At 41.8% G+C, this 15,857-nt stretch overlaps 1 protein-coding gene across 1 annotated transcript in view; it reads left to right on the top strand.

Moving 5' to 3' along the window:
• Positions 1 to 15,857, top strand: part of XYLT1 (xylosyltransferase 1) — a 236,074-nt gene that overhangs the window by 90,807 nt on the left and 129,410 nt on the right. The gene's annotated exons all lie outside the window — the stretch shown is intronic.

The raw sequence follows: 15,857 nt of genomic DNA, 5'->3' as shown, positions 1-15,857 counted from the left end.
CCTGGAATGGGGAGAGAAAAAAACAAGCCTGCAGTTTGCAAGACAATGCTATGAATATAGACAATGGAAGCCATTATGTATGTGTATTAGGTAAGAAAAAATGTTTTCAAGCTGAATACTCTCATTGCTGATGCTACAATGCCTTACTGTGGCTTAAAGGGATTTTATTTTATTTTTTTTAAAGGGGGACTGGTGTGCAATGTTGTCCTGTCCATTGAGCATGTGAGCATGGGACCACCTTGGTGGTCTCATCCTGCATGTATTTGGACATGACCATTAAGGCTAGTTAGAATCATGAATGCAATAGAACAGGGGTATCAAACTCAGGCCCTCCAGCTGTTTTAAAACTAACAATTCCCATAAGCTTTGGCTGTCCAGGTATGGTGAGAATTGTAGTTTTAAAACAGCTGGAGGACCTGAGTTTGACACCTGATCAATAGAACATAGCACTTATGACATTGAACACTATGTGGTGAGTTTTTTTTTTTTGTTCTTGTATCTCCTGTAGGCAATTTACAAAAGAAAATCAAAAGTCATTTGTTTTTGGACCCTCATCTAATATTTAGAGCTGAAAACAGTTACAAAAAGGACTCATCATATCCAAATGTTGTGGACAGCCTATTGGTTTCAATAGGAATCATGCAATACTTAAATTTTCCTGCGGGAGTGCTGCAGGAGAATTAAACACTTCCTATCAGGCTCTCTACTAGATAACAGCAAATAACTGGAGGTCCCAACAGCAAAATTAATATAAATCTTTATAAGAGAACTTTTTATACAGCTTCTACAGGGCCTGAAGCATTCTGTACCTTACTAGGACTTTTGCATGGGGTCCATCTGGTGGCCATTTATTTAGTAGGATTTGACCTCTTTTTTTTTTCCCTCCAACTAAATCCTGCTAAATAAACAGAATCTCTTTGAATGGAGCTCCGACGCAGATGTGCACCTAGCCTTATCCATAGGGACACATGGATTCCTATGAAGGGGTCTCTGCCCCTTCCCACATCCCCATGCCTTCCTTCCATAATGCATTGTGTGTTGATGACGCCTGGTGCTTAGCTACGTACATACTATTTATATATTCCCGGAGAACCCTATTAACAATGATATTTTAATACTGGTTAGATGTAATGTGCAGAGCAGAACTGTTGAAGCTGAAAATATTATGAGCGGAGAGAATGCTGCGTCTCGCTGCTTAATATAGACCAGATTTCAAGAGTCCTTCAGAGTAAAAGGCTTTGAATCTCCTCAGCATTTAAATGATGTAACACATCTCTATGAGTTAATCTCAGTGAGTTCGGCAAGTCGTTCTCATGTAACTGTGTCATGAAGAAAGGAGGGGGCATGGTGGGGGTCAGCCACCGCTTAATTGTGATTGCTCTACTTGAACCACAAAGCAGGGGAACGTCTTCTCATTTCCTGCTCACAATTGGTTCCTGTGTTACGTCTGGAATATACTAGAGAAATAGCCTACAGTAATAATACAGCATGCGCTGGAATCTCAGGGGCCTGCTTTGGGCTTGCACACTCGCCCCTATGCAGGATGAGCTGTATACATTGACCTGTGTGTAGACATGTCTTGTCCGTCAGTGAGCTGCATACCTAGAAATAAGTGTTCCTATGGGCAAGTATGTGACAGGTGTAACGCATGCGGATCATACAGGCTAAGATCTTACTTTGGGAGTTCAATAAATCTGAAAAGTATATAACAGAGTAAGGCTATGTTCATATCTGTGTCACTCTTTGTTCATCCGAATCCAGTCAACTGTACAATACTATATACTAAAAAGCTGACTGACCCCATTAAAGTCAATGGGGTCCATCAGCTACGGTGGACCGCCCAGCTCCATTTACTGCTGTTGAATGAAATCTTTGATGAAGGCCTCAGATGCAGATGTGAACCTAGCCAAAGTATGAATACTGTACTTATAATTCAGGTAAACGGGAGCCCCCTAGTGGTCACAGCAGTGAGTCCAAATATTTACAGGGAGAAAAAACAGGGAAAGGGAAAAATGCTCCAATAAGTATTGCAGCCAATCAGGAGCCTGGGAAAGCTTAATGGCAACCCTATAAATGGGCAGTTATGTTGGGTTGTCTCCGAGGATGGGACATAGCTAAAGGATAGTTAGTAAATGCTGCCCACTGTACCAGCTCTGAACAGTCTATGAAGAAAGAGTAAGAGATAGGAGTGGGACTGTGCTGATATAATGTGCGGTCTCAGGCGTTCTGGACTCCTGTCTTCTATTACTTTTAGGTATAATTGCTGTAACATGATCATTTCTGTTCGCAAGTAAATGCCAGAGAGCTTGGCTGTTATTGATCCCTAATAGGAGAAGCGGGGCGTCTGCTGGTAAGACTAAACCCGTGTTTTCGGATATGTTTGCTAAATACACTTGCACATAATTGAAAGGACTGGAGATATATTTGGCTCTGAGCGCAATGCTGTTTACAATGGAAGAAATATAATTTCGCCCATGTCAGGATGTTGAGGTCAGTGATGTGCTGTGACTGGAAGCCGTCTCGGAGGGATACATATTCTCAGAAATGCCAGGGAGGAGTTTATGGGTTTTGCTTGTTTTATTTACCTCGCATATCCAAACATACAAAGATATCTCTCCATATATTGTATATATGTATGGTGGGGGGGGGGGGGCATGGAGACTTATGTCTTGTCTCTCGCAAAGTGATTTTACATTTAACCCCATAGGATTACATTAGATATGATAATGCACTGTAGTCTCAGTTACATTAGTGTGATGATGAATAGGTAATGTAATAGTCAGTGATCAGCTACCCTCTGAGAGATATATACTATGTATTGATAGGTCTCCTATTGACCTTTCTAATATCTACCATGACATAGACCTGGATGACACTGGTTCTCCACTGGGTTGCACCATTTATTATTGCTCCAATGTATGTAAATGACGTGAACTGTGCAAAATATTGATTAAAAATACCCCACAGATTGGTGTATACAGCTCCAATGCAGATCCATGTGATAGAAGTAAAGCATGACTGCAGGGTAAGGTCTCATTCTGCAACCATGGAGATACATTGGTTTTCATAGGAGCTGTATGCACCAAGGGGGAGAGTTATCAAACTGGTGTAAAGTAGAATTGTCTTAATTGCCCCTAGCAACCAATCAGATTCCACCTTTTCAAAGAATCTGAGGATTGAAAAGTGGAATCTGATTGGTTGCTAGGGGCAACTGAGCCAATTCTACTTTACACCAGTTTGATAAATCTCCCTCTATACAGTATGTTCATTAGTCCCTTGGTTGTGGCGTCAGCTTCTTCTGCTGCTATCTTATATACTGATTATACTGTATAATGCTGAGTATGGAGAGGCCTGAAATAACAGTAAATGTTACAAGGCTTATTTACTGCAGAGAAGCTTAAAACTATTAAATGTAGGAATTTTGTTTTCCGGCTATTCAGTAAAGAGTAAAGAATTACATTGTGTGACCTACTTATGTCATATGGCCTAACATTCATAAAGTGACTCAGAAACTACTGCCATTCCCTCCCATAATGTGATGGAAATGTGGTTTTTATTGGAGGTGATCGCACTATTTAGCACAACTAGCGTACATTTTAACTTGTTGGAATTAGTTTATGGCTTTCGTATTGTGTCCTTATATTCAGAGACTAGGGTATTATTAATGGGGTTTTCTCACCATTCACTTCTTGTCTTGAGGAGACGACCCTTTTAATCCCCTGTTGCAAGGCCTGACTGTGTATTGACAGGTATTGAGGCTGTGTTAAAGTGTAGCTTCAAGGAATAGCCGTGATGTGGGAATAAGTTCCTTTAAATGGGTTGTTTTTTCCAGTAGCAGTTCCACTCGTATCCATTGATTGTGTCTGGAAAGTCTATTAAAAGGACTAGAGCGGAGCTGCAATACCAGAAACGGCCTCTAGGCTGGTTTTAATCTTGTGCAACTCCAGCAGAGATGTGAGCATGTGGGCACTCCCGCTTTTCCCCAGAATATGGACCACCGCAGCAACCGAACCGTTGCAGCTCACAGTCCAACCAGTGGGGCTCAGCTGATAACACATGGGAAACAGAAGATAACAGCGACACTCACCACCTTGATATTGACTCTTTATTTCAGGTCAGGTAACAGAACATAGTGCATTCCAATAAAATGGGGCATTACATGTAATCCTCTTGGTTGCACAACTCAAAACTCTCTAGCTTTTGGGATTTTTTTCATTCCTAACTCTCCCCATCCTCTGTGTATTGGTGTTCCCAGTTTCATAATATGGTACATTACACCTGGACTGTCAAGAAGGAGGGCACACACATCAAAGAGAGCAGCAGTGACTGCTCCCTCAGGCTATGGATATTGTTGCAGACTGTGAATTGTTGTCAAGGGGGTGAACACCAGTGGTCAAGGGGGTGGACACCCAAATGCCGTCCTTATTGAGAACTGAATGGTGACTGCCCAATGTTAAAAGTTAGGCCCTCATAAGTATTTTTGGTGTAGAATGGAGAGTACAGAAATACAAGCCTGGCACTATTTCTACAGAAGGCAGCCATTTTTGCAAACCTTCTGCCCTTAGCTTCTCTTGCAGTAGTTTTGATCTATTCTGATGCCACAAAGTTGAGGAATGAATAGTCTGGTATGTTGAGGAGCCAGGAAAGAAGTGGTCTGGCACTCAACATATTGGTACACAGAAGGGCTGATCTGGTACTCAGAAGAGCTATGGAAAAAATGGTCTGGCACTGAACACATAGGGAAGGACTGATCTGCTACTCAGAAGAGCTAGGGAAGAAGTGGTCTGGCATGATGGAGATAAAGGAAAGGTCTAATCTGGTACATACTGTAGGAAGTTTTGCAAAGTAGTCTGGCACATATGAGAGCAGACAAGTGAGTGGTCTGGCATTGAGATCAGTTAATAGAGAGGATGGGATTACAAAAAATGGCCCAAATCTGTAGAGCAGTGGCTCCAAACACATTATGACTCAAGAGGTTCAAAAGTAAATCTGGTATTGGCAAGTCCTTTTAAATCTCCATACATGTAACTTGATAACAATAACAATTTTTCAACCAGGTACTTTCAACCTTGATCCCCTGATTTATCTGTAAAATACATATTGTATTTTAACAGAGATAGAGAGAGAGAAGCCGCAGACAGGCATCTCCTGTGTCCCTTCTATCAGAGGAAACAATTGACCATTGACTAATGGAGTTCCCAAACAGACATCGGCCTTTGACCAGGTTAACCTTCTCAGAGCAAAATCAAATGCAGATTTGTTTAGTTAGGCTAGGTTCACACTGTGTTTTTGCATTTTGTTTAAAGTGACTGTACCACCAAGCCCAGACAGAAGCACTGGAGGCGGGCCGACCCACCCTTAGTGGAAGGAAACCCTAGCCCCTCAATGATAGGGTTCCATTGATTCTAATGGAGTCACATCTTGGAGGGGCTGGGTTTTCTTCCCACTGGGGGTGGGTCGGCCCGCCTCCAGTGCTTCAGCCTGGGCCTGGTGGTGCAGTCACTTTAAAGGTCCTATAACATCGGAGCTTGCTTGCTACTTGTTCCCCGCTCGCTGCTAGTACTATTACACGTGCCGACAGCGAGCGGGTAAGACCGGGGGAGGGGGCGCAGGGAGCTGCAGGAGGGGCTCCGCTGAGCCCAAAGGAGATTGCAGCAGTCTGCTGCCTCCGCTTCTTTCACACTGAATGGCAGCCAGCAGTTTTCTTCCAACATGTTGAAAAACAAGGATCAGCCAACATCGTCCATGTCCCCAGATTGTTGCCTTTTAACAGAAGCTATTACACCAAGCGATTATCGGTCGTAACGGCCCAAAACCGTCCAAATATGGATAATAATTGCTTGGTGTAAAAGTAGTTTCATTCTGGCGCGCAAGGCCATGAGAGGGGCAGCAACTAGTCATCTAGGCGAGGAGCCTCTAGTCACTAGTCAGGGCTCTCTACCTGTCAGTGTGCAGTGCGGGGATGAGTGACAGGCAGAGAGGCCTCTAACAGGTCTCTCTGCCTGTCAATTATCCCTGCAAAGTGCACTGACAGACAGAGACCTCTGACTAGTCACTGGCGGCTCCCCGCCCAGATGACTAGTTGCTGCCCCTCTCACAGCCATTCACGAAAAAAGTACTTTTCCCCCATGTAAAGCTACTACCGCAGACACGGCTGGTATGCTTGGGGAGCTGCACGGTAGAGCTGTACTGTGCAGCAGGGAACCATATCAGCACAGTCTTGCTGACTGGTTTTCTTTAACTGTTAAACTATTCAAACTGGTCAACCAGGTTTTTGTGTATGCTAAAAAAAAAAAAAAGATTTTTGGAACAGAGTGTTAGGTTGCAGAAATTTCTGTAATAAATTTTCTCCTTTTGTCCCTTTTTCAGCAAAATCACAGACAGGATCCTAAATAGGAAGATAGGTTACGGGATGCCTTGTAAAACCAGTAGCAGCAACGTCTGTGAGAGCCAAGCTTCCCTGTGGCCGTCATGTGAGGGTTATAGGCACATTTTACATTAGGGGCAGCTGGTTAGTGGTTTTGCATCCAGCATCACAGAGAAGCCCAGTGCCCTACAGTGGAATAACCATGTGCATTGCTTCCTCCCCTGAGCTCAATGAAAGGAATAGCTCAGAGCAAAGTAAGCTGGAATAGTTTGGGCTCATTCATCATTTACCTAGAGGCGGCCGCCACATTTACTGCACGGACACGTTTACATTTGCTAAACCCTCTTTGGCTTGTGTTAAACAGTATCAAGCTTGTCCGGGGTGTTTGGAGTCGCAGGAGATTTTTCTGAAGCTGAACATTGGTGTTTCCTGTTAATCACAGTCAGGGATTCATCCCGCTGCTAACCACAGAGCCGGTGCTGAAAGCTTCCCTGTGCTGTGTCACAGGCCTGTTTTGTCTGAGTTGCTTTCTGCCATCCTCCATCGCGGCCGCAGTGCTGGCAACGTGAACAAGCAGAATGATTTTTAACAATCCATTACTACCGAGTGCAGATTCTCCAATGACTTGTTATAGAAAGATTTACAGTTACAGATGCGGCAGAGCTCCTGGACGCCTGTGCATCATAATATCTCTCTGAGATTAGCTACGATAAGAGATTTGACTGCAGCGCTATGTAAAAGCAGCAGATATCATGGAAACTCAGTACTGCTACATCTGTCAAAATCAACACAGTACAGAGACACACTATGATAATGGGAATTGCTGGGCCGGAATTCCTGGTAATCTCGCTTCCATCGGAAAATAGTCAATTGTCTGGAAATGGAATGAGGATCGCTTTAGTAATACCGATAAATAGCTGCACAGTTAATTTCCTATCTTCATTCTGAGCAAGATATTATGGGAGATTCTGGCACCGTGGCTGGTTGCTGCTGCCTCCTCCTGCTTTTCCATCTTAACTAAAATAAATAAATAAAGATTAAATCAATATTGAAATTATCCATCTTAGCTAAAATATAAATTAATAAATAATAAAAAAAATATATAAAAAATTATATATATATATATATATATATATATACACACATAGATAGATAGATAGATAGAGTAAAAAACTCTGCGGCACACTGAAAATGGCGTAGGAGACGCCGAAACGTCGTGTACCACTTGTGCTGTTGCTGTTATATTTATGGAATAAATCCACGTATTGCACGTTTTTTACACTATCAGTGTGCCGCAGAGTTTTTTACTCTATGTGAACTGCTCCTTGGTCTGGGACCCGTCTGCAGGCACCTAATAAGAATCCTCGGGAGTGCTGCTCATTTTCTCTACATAGATAGATAGATAGATAGATAGATAGATAGATAGAAAGATAGATGGATAGATAGATAGATAGATAGATAGATAGATAGATAGATAGATAGATTGATACATAGATAGATTGATACATAGATAGATTGATACATAGATAGATGCATAGATAGATACATAGATAACAGATAGATACATAGATAGATAAAAGATAGATCGATAGATAGATAGATAGATAGATAGTGTGTGTGTTTACACATGTATGGATTGGCCTCCACGTTCTCTCCATTACTTGTTAATGTGGAAGATTAAATTACATAGCTGATAAGTTACTTTCGGAATAGCTGACATTTTGTTGGCAGAGATCTAGCACTTATCCTCCATCTCCCGTTCCTCCTAAGATTTATTAAGACACTAATGTCCCATCTATAACATTTGATTTTCACAACAGTCTGCAATGTAAAGCGTATGCAGCTGAAATGAAGACTACTGCACTGTGTGACCAGCACGACTTATTCTAAGAGCCAAAGCCGGTAGATGTTTCCTATTAGCGACTAACTTTTTCATTGTGTTCTATTGATGTCTATGACGGGAAATTCCAATTCATACATTATGTCCCATATAGGAAACAACTGCAGTAAATAAAATGACTGCTACTTCTTCACCAATGCCTTACTAGGACATGGTAGAGTATGTCTGCTGAACTCAATACCACAAGTCTACATACAATGTGTATACAATGATGTCCCTTTCCCTATTGCCAGCCCTCTATTAACCAGAAAGGCCACCATATACAAATTTTTGGTGGGACTGGCTGATTATGTAATGTCATGTAGATTGTAAGCCCCCCGTGGGTATGGCCCTCTCATCCTCTGTATTAGTCCATCATTTACGCTTTCCATTCATTGCAATTGTATTTGTGTTATGGTATGTATTTTTTGCTCCTTTTTTTGTATGTACCGTACCTTGGCCTTCTATAAATATCACTAATAATAATGTGTGTGGAGTCCCCCAACTCTGTTCTGAAAGATAGGTCAGGTGTTTAAGATTTTAAGTGCCTGTTCCTTTTGCTTTCTAAGAAATAAACCGCTGCCAAAGCTTTCTAGCAGCGACTTACCTCCTCTTTCCCAATGCTAACACATGAAAATTCAACTGAGCCAATTATCCATGTATACTGGGCAGTTGGGTGAGGAAGTTGTTGACTGAGTGATGTCCAGCGGACAGCTACTAACAGACCACTAGTAAGCCAAAGGTATAAGTTACTATTATAGGGCTATAAAATTTGGGAGCTGTACAGAACCATAATATGTCTTGATGGGCTTGATGCCATTGGAACCAAATTTCAAGTGAGCTGGAAGATCACTTTGGGATTACCCACAGTCCTAAGGATAAAGAGGTAAACATTTTAGGATGAGATGTGCCAGATGGTCAACTTGGGTAGGGAGTTTCATTCATACAAATAAGAAGCTAGCCGCTGAGCTGTCTCTTCCCAACTTGCAGTTCTGTCTTGCTGCTGGAGATGGGCTTGATAGACTGTCTCCTGCAACAAGAAGGGGGCAGCAGTGAGTCAGGGAGAGAAGCACTCTTCTGTGAGCTTCGATCTATCAATGGTGGGGGTCTGAACACTTAGACCCTGCCCTATCAAAACTATTGACACTCTTGACACTCACCAATGTGAGTCTTATAGGAACACAAAGAGGAGACAGACTTCTGGTCCACATAGAAGACACTATGAGATTTATTCAGCCCGTGGTATAACAGAAGGATTAGAATGAAGCACGTAATTCATCCGTCGCTAAGAAAATTAACAGCGCCACTATTTATCTCATCTACATGACCAACGGGGCACTGGGAAAAAAAATCTGAGTGCTTATCCAATATGAAGTGCATGATTATTGCTGTAGTATTTAAGAGTGGCAATTCTTCACTTGAAGGTTTTATATAAATAAAGCTTAAGCGTCCTAGAATGAAAAGTAATTCTGCTTTATAATATACTTTCTGTTTCAATTCCTCGTCATTTTCAAGATGTCTGCTATTAGGGAATTGTTTCAAATCTGTACAGACCTAATACATCTATCAGCTGGGAATTGTATCCTATAGTATCCTGTAGTCTAGGCAATCCTCTGTGAGCCAAATACATCTGCAGCAGTGGAACATGTGGCCTACCATGTGTCATTTATAATACCTGCATCTTATTAATGTGCAAAAGAGGCCTTTAAGTCCCCTTAGGCATCAGGTCCCAGATGTGACTGTGTCCTCTAAACTCCCTATAGCTGCACCCTACAATGTAGGGGAAATGTACAGCCTGAAGTCCAGACTGTATAATTTAAGTGGCCATTGCTAGGATATATGCATGATTTGGCTTTATTTATATAAAATGTATTCTTATTCATGTGTAGTTTTAAAGTAGTGTTCTAGTGTTCTAGTAAGGCCATTTGGAGCACCATCCCACCCCCAGAGTGCCAATCCAGCTCCTGGCCGGCCTGCTCCACCAATAATCATTAGAAGGGGTGGGCCAGCTGGCAGCGGATCAACGCTCTGGGGGAAGAGCAGTGCTCCAAATTGTCTTACCGGACAGAAAGGGGAACTATCGTCAGGTTAGACAAATCTAACTTTCTGATAGCTCCCCATATCGCACAGAGCCCTGAGGATGAAGCTCTTACTTTCATCCTCAGTGCCATTACTGTTAAGTTATTAATGTAATTGTTTTTCTAGTAAGGTTATCAGCTATCAGCAGGTTAGATTCATCAACTATTCATCTCTGATAGTTCTCCCTCAAATTATGATGGATCCAATTTTCAAGTACCATGGATAGTATTGGTGTTCTCCTATGTATGTCATTGGCCCCCATTTACCCTGGTGGGTGGGTGTGACTGCACCTTTTGTACCTCCTACAGTTACACCCCGCCTATATGTTTGTTGTACACGCCCTGTTCCTTGATTCCCTTTTCTTCTGATGTGATTTCCATAGCTTTTAATGGAAACTTCATGGCTCTGAGCACTTATGAATAAAGCAACCTGATTAATTCTCCCTCCACTAATGATTACATTGTACCATTAAAGATAATTATAATAATTATAAAATTAAATTAAATGTCCTAATTGTATCAGTGGCATGGTGGGATGCCAGTCACTGAATGGACTCACTCCAGCTCTGCTGCTCCACTGCTGCATTTATTCCATTTACCTTTTAATGAAATGTGACTTTCCCTTTTAGCAGACAGTGAAGGATAATGCCTGACTGGTCCCAGCTCAATATCCACAGGAGCAAATTAAATCAGAACTGCCCACACATTACTGATGGGGATCCCATGGATATGTGATGACATAATTGAGCTTTATGTGCAGTCAGAAGCCTCAGGGTGATGAAGCAATGGGATCCATTTATTGATGGGGGGTATCATCGGATCATATTTAGTCATATTAATCTGACCCGTAATTAAGACCAAACACTGCCGGGAAATGGTATAATCTGGAATTCATTACAAACAATTTTGTTAAGACGCTTGAACTAGCGTTGAGCTAATAATTATCTGATATATATATATATATATATATATATATATATATATATATATATATAAACATATGCTTTTACAACAATGTCTACTAGTCACAAGATGGAAAAAACGATTCGCCCTATAGCAGTTGCCATACCTGGGTCCTAAATGTGGTTCCCAGTACTTATAGTAGAGCTGAACAGTGGCAAGCAATAAATAAAGTGTGTATCAATATAGGAAGGTAACAAGAATAAGAACCGTAGCTCACCAGTAGGTTTCTTGAACTGGAATGATGGAATGAGTGATGGCGCAAAAAGATGATGGTGATGGAGGACAGGTATATGAACATGAAAAATACAACAAATTACCTACAGTAGCTAGCTATCCCTAATATTTCCTGGAACACTAAACTTAAAACCAGATATCATGAAGCCTTATTGTCCCTGCAAGTATCCCTAAGATAACCTGGTTGTTAAATTTTGCCTAGTAGAATGACAAGCAGGCACTAGGACCGTGGGGCAAAGGCAGAAAATTACCTCACTGGAACCAAACAAGGTAAATTGAATTTTATATCAAAATTTTCCAAATGCAGATAGAATAAATCTACAAGGAAGAACTATGAAGCAAATAGAGTCCAAATGAATCGAAAAATCAAATGCACACAGCATATTCTATAATCCGCACCATTCTGCAAAAATTAGGAATGCTATCCAATCTTGAACCCCAAGTCTAGAGGAGCCCAGAGCTAAGCAGTCATGACTAGCTGATCCACAGTAATAGATCGGAGGACAGATCATTGGATAGCAACTTTCCCAAACAAAGGAATAGACAGGATAAGACAGAACAGCAGGTTTATCTATGGATATGTAGAATATCAATATTAATATCAATATTTTATTATTGCCAGAAGATAGACTGCTACTTCACCTAGAGTTCATCTTATCTGCTTTCTCATGTGGAACGATATCTGGGACTCCAGTGGGTGACTACCTAGTCGCATTGTCATGAGCGCCTTGGCATTTGCATAAGAAATACATCGTGAGCTGGATACTGCACAACTCAGTAGTGAATCTTCCTTATGCAGAATGCCCATGGGGCTCATCACACTGCTGTTTGGTAGTCATGGTAGACAGCTGTGGGTCTGCATGGAATATAATGAAATTCCTACATAGGAATATATTCAATACAAAGGAATACATTCATGGTCAGAAATAAATAAGTTCTTTTTTTTTTTTTTTTGTCTTGGGACCTATAGATATTACTATATTACATATTACTATTGACAGCTGTGGGTTTGTTTGGTGATAGGTCTCCCATACAGTATAAGGGCTCAATGTTGCTTTTTTTGTGTGCTGTTTGATTGGCGTTTTGTACTACTCCCTTCCCTTCTTTGATACGTGTGTATTTTTGTTAGTTCGCCCTGTGATTTCAGGGGATGTTCTCTTTCCCTTGCCCTAGCTTTGAGCAGTCTACATGTTTATTTTTTCCCTCTGCCTGTTTTCCGTGGATGGTACTGCATTATAATTGCATATAGCCAGTATTGATTTTACAACCCTTGAGAGTTCTGGCTGCTTTAACAAGTATAGGTGGATGAGTATCTGTGCAGTACTGATAAATGTTCCAATTTGTATTCTAGCATAAAGCTTTTGCAGCAGACTGTTGTATCCCAGCGTGTTGTAGAATGTGTCAAAGTGGAGTTGTGCTTTTAGATCTGAGCAGCAGCAGCAGTAGCAGCAGTCTTTTTCTCCCAATGAACAAACTATGTGACTGATTGCTGTGCTCGCCCCTGTGCTTTATAGCGTCGCTTCCAAGATCAATTCTCGGGTGCCGTATTTGCCTGTCACTTCAGTGGGCTGCACCATCTAGCTGTCACAGGTCAGCAGTACACTAGAAGCTGAAAGGCAACCCCAGAGGAACCTTAAATGGTTAACTTCAGTGGTTATTGGAAAAAAAAATCCTAACCACATATAAGATGAGAAAAACAGAGTAAGTAGTAGCCTGGGGGGAAATGCTGGAGGAAAACTAGAGGATTCTTCCATTTTCACCTGTGATTCAACTTTACACTCTTTACAATGCACTGACAGTACATCCACCTGCTCATATGCGAGGTCAATGATAGTCCATGAACTCATTACATATTAGTCACCTTCATCTGTGGTATACTAAGTAGCAATTTGTTATCCAGTCCATGATCTTCCCACTCTTTATGATCTAGAACTGACTATAGGATGGGGCTAGTGCAACATAATGGGGGGGGGGGGGGGATTTATCAAGACCAACGTACGAACGCACCGGTCTTAAATAGGGCCCATCCCCTTTTCCCTGGCCAAATTCACGAAGAGGTGGTCGCCTCTTAGTGAATCAGACCAGGCGCACAAATTCCAGCAGGTGTAGATTTGGATCATAAAAAATAAGGCACGGGAGGGGGCCACGATTCCTTGCTGCCCCCTGGCAGGCGTACACCAGGGAGAGGGGCGAATCTGCACCTTCTCCCTGGGCAGGACTTTTGTAAATGTTCCCCATTGTCCTCATGTTGACCCCTTACTCAATCCAATAAGGTTTAGGACTTCTCAACTCTGGAAAATCCCTTATTCGGATTGTTTTGTTGACAATGAGCTTATTACAAAGTTTTCTTCAGCCGAGACCCTGGGACTAGAGGACAACTGTAACTGCCGGACTGGTTTAGTTTCGGTACAGTGCCACCACAGGTGAAATAAGGCATTACCTAGTTCTCATCCACATCAATGTATCACTTCTAGATTTAAGGACAAGACGGACCCTCCAGAGCAAACAATTATTAAATGATGTCATTATCAAACAACAGTCGTTTTTTCGCCTTTTTTTTTTTCGAGGGAACATAGCCTTAAGGTGCTCAAACTGTAGAAGAGTGAAACCTACATCTTTTTTCTCTCCATTAGAAAAAAAATGGCACGTGTCCAGAAAAATGTATGTTTGGTACCTTTGATTTTATAGGGTCCTGAATATCCCACCTTATATTTTGGGTTTTGCCATTTGGGGAGAGTTTTGTATTCATGTAGAAATAGTTTTACCTACGGGGGTGTCTGTGCAGAACACATAAAAGACAGACACAGAATATGTGAAGCACTCAATAATAGCACATGTGCTCAAACAGAACATATGCAAAGATCAATACAGTTTTTGAAGCTAAGCGATGAGTGTTTGCAAGTGCCTTAAAGTGTCTTTCAGCATCTGTGAATAGCAAAAGTCTATTCCTGTTAAATAAACATTGTCATCTTAGTCGGCTCATCATAACTGTTTTCTTTTTCTTTTTTGCTAAAAAATTCATTTAATCCAGCATTGAGTTGTTTTCCTGCTGATCTGGTTCACATCTAAAATAGTATCTGTATTGATATTGAGATCAGTCATTGATACAAAGATGTATTCAGTGTGTCCTATTTGAAAAGGGAAGCCATTGGCTGTATCCATGTTCCCCCGGAGGTCTGCAGCCACCAGTAATCCAAGGCCGCATGCTTGGGTTTGGACTAATTGGAGCGTGCTCGAGGTTAGCTCATATCTAGTCATGATCTCAATAACCATAAGACCATAATATGAGAGTGGGCACATCTGTATGTCCATTTTTGTACAAGATTGCATATTTCCGTATAAATCTAATAATATGCTACCTTTAACCAATCAACCAGTTAAAGGAGAAGTTCGGCGGATTATAAACTCCGACAGCCAGCAGGGGCCTGGTTCTGTGCATTGTGCTTGCTCCTGCGGCCTGATTCGCGCATGTGCCGTAGTGTGTCGCAGCGCCGCAGGCGCACTGAGGGCCAAAGCCTATGCCCTCAGTTGCTTCGCTCAGTGCCGCTCTGACGCACTACAACACATGCACGAATCGGACCGCAGGAGCGTGCCCAATGCACAGAACCAAGGCGCATGCGCGAACCGGCAAGGGCGTGTGGGGCCCTTGCCATGATTGGCGCATGCACAGCTAAAAATTACGCTGAGAGAAGCTGAGAGGAGGAAGTAGTGGTGAGGTGGGCCAAAGTGCGGCACGAACGCATCACCACTACCCCTCTTTGACACTTGCGGAGAAAGTTACGGCACATATTGGGGACAAAGTACAGAACCCATCGGAAAAAAAAGGTAACTCACGCACTAAGAGACACAGACCTTCATCACACTGTCAGCACCTCAGAACCGAGAACAGGTGCTGACAGATTCCCTTTAAGGGCATATAGTTAAGAGGTGATCACGTTGTAGACTGTGGCAGTGATTAGGTAGAAGTGGGTGATGTCACATATTCACAGGAAGCCAGACTTTTACAGATGTTTTACTCCTTTCATCGACCATGATGTTCTAGACCGGGTTCTCCAAAATTTGGGTTCTTGTACTCAGCATTAATTTTTTTCTATAGTAGCATGTCTATGAAATAAAACAGTAAGCAACTTAATTGACTGCTGAATAAAAATAATAAAAAAAAACCCCTGAAATATATTGTTTGTTGTGCTGTAAACTAAAGATAACCTTTGGAATTTCAGCAATCCTGAATAAAAAAAAGAGAAAAAAAAAATACATAAAGCCGTTTTAGGAATTCCATTATAAGCATGCCTGGAGGGGAAAATGCTAAACATTTGCTTATTAAAAAGCCTCAATG

The sequence above is a fragment of the Dendropsophus ebraccatus genome, chromosome 9, assembly GCF_027789765.1.
Source record: "Dendropsophus ebraccatus isolate aDenEbr1 chromosome 9, aDenEbr1.pat, whole genome shotgun sequence".
NCBI classification, from domain to species: domain Eukaryota; kingdom Metazoa; phylum Chordata; class Amphibia; order Anura; family Hylidae; genus Dendropsophus; species Dendropsophus ebraccatus.
Note: the sequence above shows the minus strand (reverse complement) of the source record. Positions and strands in the feature narration are given on the sequence as shown.